Below are 8941 nucleotides of genomic sequence, written 5' to 3'. Positions count from 1 at the left end.
TTTGAACACAAGAATCGTGTCCGGCTCTGCAAAACAAATTCCACACACAACCACAGAGAGTATAATATTTCACGAGTCCAATCCGCTGACAACTTTTTGTAGCGTGACATCACGTCGTCGCCCGACCATTATTTCGAACCGTTTTTAGCCTGTTGCTCCATATTTCGAGATGCAGTTTCATTGACACGTCTTGTCAAAGCAGAGATCGTGTCCCCTTATTGCGGGATTCTCATCAATACGGGCATGGGTATCATCTGCACGACCCTTGGGAATAGGCGAGTTTTTAGGGCGAGTGAGGAGGCGCTTGATATTCACTGCCTTTATAAAGAGATAAGGATTCATCCCTTTCACCCACGCCTTCTCTCTCTGCCTCCCCCATTCTCGAGCTCCAGCGCCCAAGTTCTCATCTTTTCCGCCCCAAGAAAGCACTCCAACCATGTCCAGATCCAGAGCGCAGGGCAAGTGGATGGTCTCCTCTGTCAAGGAGAAGGACATTACCAAGCTCCGGAAGGCGGGGTATTTGGCCAAAGAAATCGCCCACCGGCTCCCGGCCGAGGGGCAAATCATCCCCACTCCGGAGCCCCATGAGAGGGTGTTGTTCATCCCCCACTTCGTCCGCGGGCTGGGATTTCCTCTCCACCCATTCGTCTGCGGACTCATGTTCTACTATGGGCTAGATTTCCATGATCTAGCCTCAAATTCTTTCCTCAACATCTCGGCATTCATTGTCGTGTGCGAGGCTTTCCTCCACATCCCACCCCACTTCGAATTGTGGTTAAAGATCTTCAATGTGAAGCCGAAGGTGGTGGGTGGCCAACACGCAGAGTGTGGAGGCGCCATGGTGAGCAAGATGCCCAACGTCAAATGGCCTGAAGGTTCCTTCGTAGAGACCGTCAAAGGGTGGCAGCAATTGTGGTTCTATATCACAGAACCTTGCGACGCCACCTGGGACGCGGCTCACGAATTCAAGTCCTGAGCCGCAATGCGGCTCACCTCTGGCTGGAGAAGGGCCTGAATTGGGCTGCGTTGACGAGCTGACAGTACTGCAGACGCGCATCCAGAGCATGGTGGACAAGAACATCAAGCTTGTCAACGTGATCCAGGTGATGCTAGTTCGCCAGATCCTTCCATGCCAAAGCCGGACCTGTAATTTGTGGGAGTTCGATCCGGTTGAGCACCAGACCCTGCAACATTTCTTCGGCGTCACGCACGAATGCATTTGGAAGGTGCTCTTCAAGGCCAATGAGACATGGCCGAAGGAAACCGAAGACCGTGGGTACAACCTGACCCATCCCGCCAGTCCGGTAAGTTTTTCGCATTTCAAGGTGAATCCTTTACTTACTTATTCAGGGAAGATGCCTGAGCCTCCTATTTATTTTCAGGGCTGGACAAAGAACGCGGAGCGGATCAAGTGCCCGGCTCCGCTGCCCGAGGAACCGGCCATCTCGCTTCTGACGAAGATGCTGGTTCCGGCGCCCTACCAGGCACCGGAGAAGAAGGCCAAAGGGAGGGCCAAGGAGACCAAAAGCGGTCACCGTTGCAAGGGTGCTTCGGACATGACGTCTAAAGACACCGAGACTCACTCCTCCGCCGCCGGGGACGAAGAGGAGGAGGAAAGCAACTCTCCCCCTGAGGGGGGGAAGGAAGAATAGGGCGGCCTCCACAAATCTGGATGCAGAGGCGTCCAAGAGGGGGAAGGGTTCCCTCACGGATAACTCCGCGTGGGACGTCGACAGCAGCCCAGAGCGGCGCCCCCGAGACAAGCCCCTGGCCGAATCATGAGTACTAAAAAACCAGGACGCATTCATATATTCGGCCTCTCTACTTCATAGTCTTAACATGTTGAATCATGCATTTGTAGTCCGGCTCGGTCCGACCTCGAGCGATCCTCATCTTCGTGGAATTCGCTGGACCCGAAGGCGATGGACAGCGGGTCCATTCTGGCGGCCTCCTCTCCCAAGGCCATGGATGACACCGAGGTGTTGTCCCAAAGGATCCCAGGCCAGGGAGAGACTCAGGAGGACGTCAGGGCGGTGCCGGAGGGTGAAACCTCAGCCGCCGAACACATGGGGGAGCAAATCCCCATGGAGACTAGCGATGGGGGCCATATTCAGTTCGCCCCCAGCCAAATACGATCCCGGAGACCTATGCGGCTCCGGAACCTAGCAAGCAGCCTCCTTCAAAAGAAGGAGGCGCGCCAATTCCGCCGATGACCTCTGTCCAGCCAGAGCCGCTGCGAAGTGCTTCCATTGTTGAGGAACACCATACCCTTATGGGTACGGTGGTTGAGAGGATTCAGTCCGCGAAGAGCGGAATGGTCGAAGCCTGCACAAGCCTTCTAACAGGCTTTGAGGTAAGCAACGCAATTATGTAAAAAGAATGTCAGTATAGACAGTAGCCCCTGAGACACTGTCCGGTGTTCGAAAAGAAAAGCCGGACAGAGGATCAAACAAGTTTCATAGGAGACTAATCAGATGAGTCAATGTGAACAAGCAGGCGTCATTACTGGCTGCGACCTCTCATACTACCGAGGTTTCCGGACTGAAGCAGAGTCTGGAGCGTGCCGAGAAAGAGCTCGGCCGCGTGAAAAAACAGCTAGAGGATAAACAAGCTACGCAATAACCTTTTGTATATCAGAAAGGATAGATGATTTGTAATGACCATAGTGCCATTTTATTTGTAGGAGGGGCGACCGGGGTGGAGGCTCTCAAAAAGGAGCTGGCCGAGGCCAAAAAGAAAGCGGCAAGGAGCAAGCCGCCCATGAAAAACACGAGGCCAGGTTTGATGAGGTCCAGCAAGAGCTCTAGGACGCCATTAAGAAATGCGAGTCCTTGGAGCGCGATATTGTGGATCGAGAGACGAACTCGCCAAGGCTCGCCAGAGCGCGCAAGATGCCCGGGTGGGAGCCCAGGGCACCCACCAGGAAATCCAAGAGGCCAAGAAAATTACAGCGGGTAAGGCCTTCATTATGCAAAGCAAAAATGTGAAGAAGAGGGATCTCTTACTAACCCGGATTTGGAGTTCTCCAGGGGCGTTTGCGAATCTGCCACGCAGTGTTTCCGACGCTGCAGAGTTCTTCTGAGCCGAAGAGGGGAGCTCAATGGAGAAGCTGTTCTAGTCACAATACCTTGCGCCAGAACATCCGGTGCCCTTTAGCGATCAGCTAAAAAGCTAGTCGAACTGCATAGGGTGGCCGAACTAGCCATGAAGGATTTGATAGTACGGCTGTGGCCTGCCAAAGCCATACCCAGCAGCTACTTCGGGCTCGCGAAGCGGCTGGTCAATGCCTGCCCCCAGCTTGACGTCCTTAAGCGGTCAGTCTGCATCGAAGGTGCGCGGATGGCCTTCGCCCGTGTCAAAGTTCAGTGGGCGAAGATGGATGCCGTCAAGCTCGCGACCGAAGGACTACCTTCTGGCAAGGAGCATCGCACGCCCGAGCGGTATTTTGACGATGTCCTGGAGGGATCCCGCATTGTGGCGGAGCAATGTGCTAAGGATATTGTTGGACATATGCCCTAGAGGCAATAACAAAATGGTTATTATTATATTTCCTTGTTCATGATAATTGTCTACTGTTCATGCTATAATTGTATTGACCGGAAACTGTAATACATGTGTGAATACATAGACCACAACATGTCCCTAGTGAGCCTCTAGTTGACTAGCTTGTTGATCAACAGATGGTCATGGTTTCCTGACTATGGACATTGGATGGCATTGATAACGGGATCACATCATTAGGAGAATGATGTGATGGACAAGACCCAATCCTAAGTATAGCACAAGATCGTGTAGTTTGTTTGCTAAAGCTTTTCTAATGTCAAGTATCATTTCCTTAGACCATGAGATTGTGTAACTCCCAGATACCGTAGGAGTGCTTTGGGTGTACCAAATGTCACAACGTAACTGGGTGACTATAAAGGTGCATTATAGGTATCTCCGAAAGTTTTTGTTGGGTTGGCACGAATCGAGACTGGGATTTGTCACTCCGTATGATGGAGAGGTATCTCTGGGCCCACTCGGTAATGCATCATCATAATGAGCTCAATGTGACTAAGTAGTTAGTCACGGGATCATGCATTATGCAACGAGTAAAGTGACTTGTCGGTAAAGAGATTGAACGAGGTATTGGGATACCGATGATCGAATCTCGGGCAAGTAACGTACCGATTGACAAAGGGAATTGTATACGGGATTGCTTGAATCCTTGACATCGTGGTTCATCTGATGAGATCATTGTGGAACATGTGGAAGCCAACATGGGTATCCAGATCCCGCTGTTGGTTATTGGCCGGAGAGATGTCTCGGTCATGTCTGCATGATTCCCGAACCCGTAGGGTCTACACACTTAAGGTTCAGTGATGCTAGGGTTATAGGGAAAGTCTGTATGTGGTTACCGAATGTTGTTTGGAGTCCCAGATGAGATCCTGGACGTCACGAGGAGTTCCGGAATGGTCCGGAGGAAAAAATTTATATATGGGAAGTCATCATACGGTCACCAGAAGTATTCAGGGGTTTGCTGGTATTGTACCGGGACCACCGAAGGGGTTCCGGGGGTCCACCTGCCCCGGAGGGCCCTATGGGCTGTATGTGGAAGGGAACCATTCCCTAAGTGGGTTGGGCACCATCCCCCTAGGGCCAATGCACCTAGGGTTGGGGGGTACCCTAAGGGGGGGCCCTTGGCTTGGGGGGCAAGCCCCCTCCCCTTGGCCGCCGCCCCCCTCTAGATCTCATCTAGAGGGGCCGGCTGACGGTGTAAAAACCGGCAGATCTCGGGTAGGTAGTCCCGAACTATGCGTCTAAGGATAATGGTAACAGGAGGCGGGGGACACGATGTTTACCCAGGTTCGCGCCCTCTCTATGGAGGTAATACCCTACTTCCTGCTAGATTGATCTTGATGTATGAGTATTACAAGAGTTGATCTACGACGAGATCGATGAGGCTGACCCTAGAAGCTAGCCTATGGTTATGATTGTTGTTCTTCGTCCTATGGACTAACCCTCCGGTTTATATAGACACCGGAGGGGGTTAGGGTTACATCAGGTCGGTTACAGAGAAGGGAATCTACATATTCGAATCGCCAAGCCTGCCTTCCACGCAAAGGAGAGTCCTTCCTGGACACGGGACGGAGTCTTCTATCTTGTATCTTCATAGTCCAATAGTCCGGCCAAAGTACATAGTCCGGCTGTCCGAGGACCCCTTAATCCAGGATTCCCTCAGTAGCCCCCAAACCAGGCTTCAATGTCGATGAGTCCGGCACGCAGATTATGTTCGGCATTGCAAGGCGGGTTCCTCCTTCAAATTCTTCCAAAGTACCTGTTGTAAAGAGCAGTACTCGGCTCCTCATTTAATGTTATGCTTCCTCGGCTTCTGTACTTCAATAATTTCCAGCTTCCATGTGTCAAGCGAATGCGAGGAGCTGGGGCATTTTTACACTTGCCACCCTAACCACTTGAATAAACCATCTATTTAAAGAGACGAAGATCTTCAGATCTAATCCACACCATCCTCCCCAAGTGAAGAATCATCAGAGCGCGCCTGAAAACACCATCCCAACATGGCCGGACCCCGTAGCTCCTCCTCCTGCTTTCACAGCGCCAAGCCGGGTGATTGGGAGAAGTGCACCGTATCCCACGGTCAATTAGTGAAGTTGCAAACCCAGGGGTTCCTCCCACCTGCATACCTAGTCCCCGCCTGATCCGGATTAGCTACTTTCGATGGCAGGGAGCAAGCGGAGATTTTTCCTAATCCATCTACGGGGAAGCATGTATGCCTTGTCCCTTATCTGCTGAGGGGCGTCAGATTTCCAATCCATCCCTTCCTCCGCGGGCTTTTGGAGTACTATGGTCTCCAGCTGCATAACTTCACCCCACCCTCCATCCTGCATATCGCAGGCTATGTCGCCCTTTGCGAGCTTTTCCTGGGCTGCGAAGCTCATTTTGAGCTATGGAAGAGGTTGTTCTGCCTCGTCTCTCGTAACCAAGAGGGATCGATATTCCAAGTCGGCGGAGCCGAGATATGGCGCATCGCCGGGACCGGATACCTATCCGGCACACCGAGAAGGTATCCGAAGAATGGCCTTCCGAGTGGTTCTACATAGAGGACATCTCCCTTCCTGACCCAGTTCGAATGGGTCTCCCTGAGTTCATAAATACTCCATTGGTGAAGCGCCACAACTGGCGTCCCCGGAGCCCCAAGAAGGAAGATAGCAGAGAGGTCCAGCAGTTGATGAGCAAGATACGAACGCTTGCTGCATCCGGATTAACAATAATCGAGGTCATGGCCGTATGCATAATGCGGGGGGTACAACCACTCCAGTACCGAGGGCGTCCCATGTGGCACTTCAATGGCGAAGACGATGCCACCCGCTGCGGCAGGAAAGGCCCGGACTCCACCAATGCTCTAGTGAAAATACTGTCCGAGCCGTACAAAGGAGAAGAAGAGGAGTTCGTCCGCATTAAGCCACAGGATGGATTTTCTATGTACAACCCTCCCAGCTGGATGAGTCGCTATCCCTTACTCAACTCTATCCATTCTCCCAGTCCTTTAGCATGAATTTTTACTCTGCACATCCATAACAGGAATGGCGGAAGTTTACCAAGGGGATCAACAACCCGCTCCACAGCCCAAGGACCACGACCAAGCCCTTGACCCCGGATTCGAAGTGGATCCGGATATATTTGTGGAGCTTGTCGAAGGGGTGTTCTACCAGGCGAGCTGTGACGGCACCGAAGTGGCCATCATTGCTGACTATCCTGGCCTCCTCCCTACATCACATGTAAGTGAATATGAGACTGATTTCCAAAAAGGATTCGCTCTTTCCGCCTTACACACAACACAAAGCTTATGTTTATTAAAGGGAAAGCGGTCGGCGCTCAATGTCGAACCCGAGGCAACTCATCAACAGGGAGTGCCTACGCCGGTAGGCTTCCAAAAAGGAAGGCAAGCGGAAATGCGGCAAAACCGTCATCAAAGAGGTATGGTTTCAAACGTGCTCCCCAATAGTCATCTTAAAGTATGACACTGTCCTCCGTGTCTTGGCAGGAAGAGCATCCGCCAGACTGTATCTAGGGACCCTACTCGCCGCGTCTCCACCAGCCGGGCTCCAGAGCCGGCCTCGTGGGCGGAGATCAATACGGGAGTGACACCGGACAACCCTCATATAGAGGATTCAGATAGACTATCTGCTACAAACTCCGAAGTAGAGAGCGCCATGAATCATCGGCGTTGGCGGGCCGCACTAAGCGACCCTGGTTTCTCCAAAGAAGCTTTCAATGCCTTCAGCTCGGCTGATGCGTACATCCGAGCTGCTCGAGATGGGCTTGCTAGAGCCACAAACCAATATTTGAAAGACATACGAGTAAGTAAAATCTGATAAGTATGTATATCAGTAGCCGCTGAGACTTGAAATAGTTGGTACAACTGATTTAAGGATCATTCTATAAACAGGTTCTTTCAGAGAAGAATAGCCTGCTATCTCAAGAGCTGGAGAGGTGTCAAACCCAGCTAAGGGCAAAGACTGCCGAACTAGAGGGATCCAAAAAGACCTCGACTAGTAATACTTTCCTCTATCGAATAGATGTTATTACGTATACCAGCGGTTTTGACACGCTGCCGAACAGATTCTGCAGATAATCCCGGAGTGAATCCAGATATCCTACAAGAGGATGAACAGAGAGCTCAAAGGCATCAAGATGCTGGCGAGCGTATACTTACACGGGTCAGGCAGGAGAAAAATGATCTCCTGGGTGCCAATACTCGGCTTAGCATAGAATTAAAAGATGTTCGTGCTCAGCTAGCTGACTCCGTGAAGGAGAATAAAAGGCTTCAACGCGGCATTTTCAGTAAGTGCTTGAATGAACTATTTTTTTATATACATAGTTCAGCGAAGAGGCAGTATAACAGCGTTATGTCTGTAGGTATGCTGACTGGTCGTCCCGAAGAAGAGATGCCCGGATCCGCAAACGATATGCTGCAAGAGCTTGCGCAACTGCACAAACAAGTTCGGCATGTTATGCACAACGTTGCCAAAGCCTTGTGGCCTTCCGTTTCCCTGCCAGGAGGCATGGGGGAGATTGTGCAGCTGCTGAAGGGAGCACGGCGGCGCTTCCAGCTATGGAAGATATCTGCTTGTCATCAAGGTGCAAGAGAAGCTTGGGCGATGGTAAAGACGCGGTACACCAAGCTTGATCCGAATCATATGGCACAGGTCGGACCTGTAGGGCCAGATGGGAAATAAATCCCCGTTAGCCTGGTATATGACCGGGTAGAATTAGCCGCAAAGTATTCCCAGCAGGACTGTAGACTAGACAGCCTGTTGGAGGGCATAGAAGAAGAAATGTCTTAGTCATAGTGACTATGTACTTCAATGGACATATTTTGTCCCTAGCCGGATTGTAAATCATTTGTCATGGCAGACCTTTTCGCTTCAACCTCATGACTCAATAGTCCGGAGTGTTTCCGAATACCCGCTCGGTTATAGAAGCCGGGGTACGCGTGGAAACCAGGTGTAGGGGTCGTAGTTGCTTGAACAGACAAGTATCCAACTATTTATGTTATATTACATGGGTAGTAAGAAACATCTTCCAGAGAGAATAGTTCTGTTAAGGGTTCCTTTCCCTGGGTACACATGCACTAATGTGCATGTCCGAACTACGATTAAAAGCGCAGTATATGAAAACATCTGGGGTTTTGTATTATGAAAGGTAAAATACATCTTTAGTTCACCGACCGAATATTCCCTTAAGAACACTAGCTTTCGGCTTCACCCAGTCTGAGGTACACATCCGAAGGACCCGGCAGTAACAATCGCAGAGGTGCTCCCCTTATGCCCTAGCTGAATTAACGGGAACATAGGGCATAAACACAAGAGCCAGGCAACCCAGCTTGGCCAAAACTTAAGTCATATCAATGCATATAATGGCGAAGAAAATGTGCATA

This window comes from Triticum dicoccoides, chromosome 5B, assembly GCF_002162155.2.
Source record: "Triticum dicoccoides isolate Atlit2015 ecotype Zavitan chromosome 5B, WEW_v2.0, whole genome shotgun sequence".
In the NCBI taxonomy this organism is placed as follows: domain Eukaryota; kingdom Viridiplantae; phylum Streptophyta; class Magnoliopsida; order Poales; family Poaceae; genus Triticum; species Triticum dicoccoides.
Note: the sequence above shows the minus strand (reverse complement) of the source record.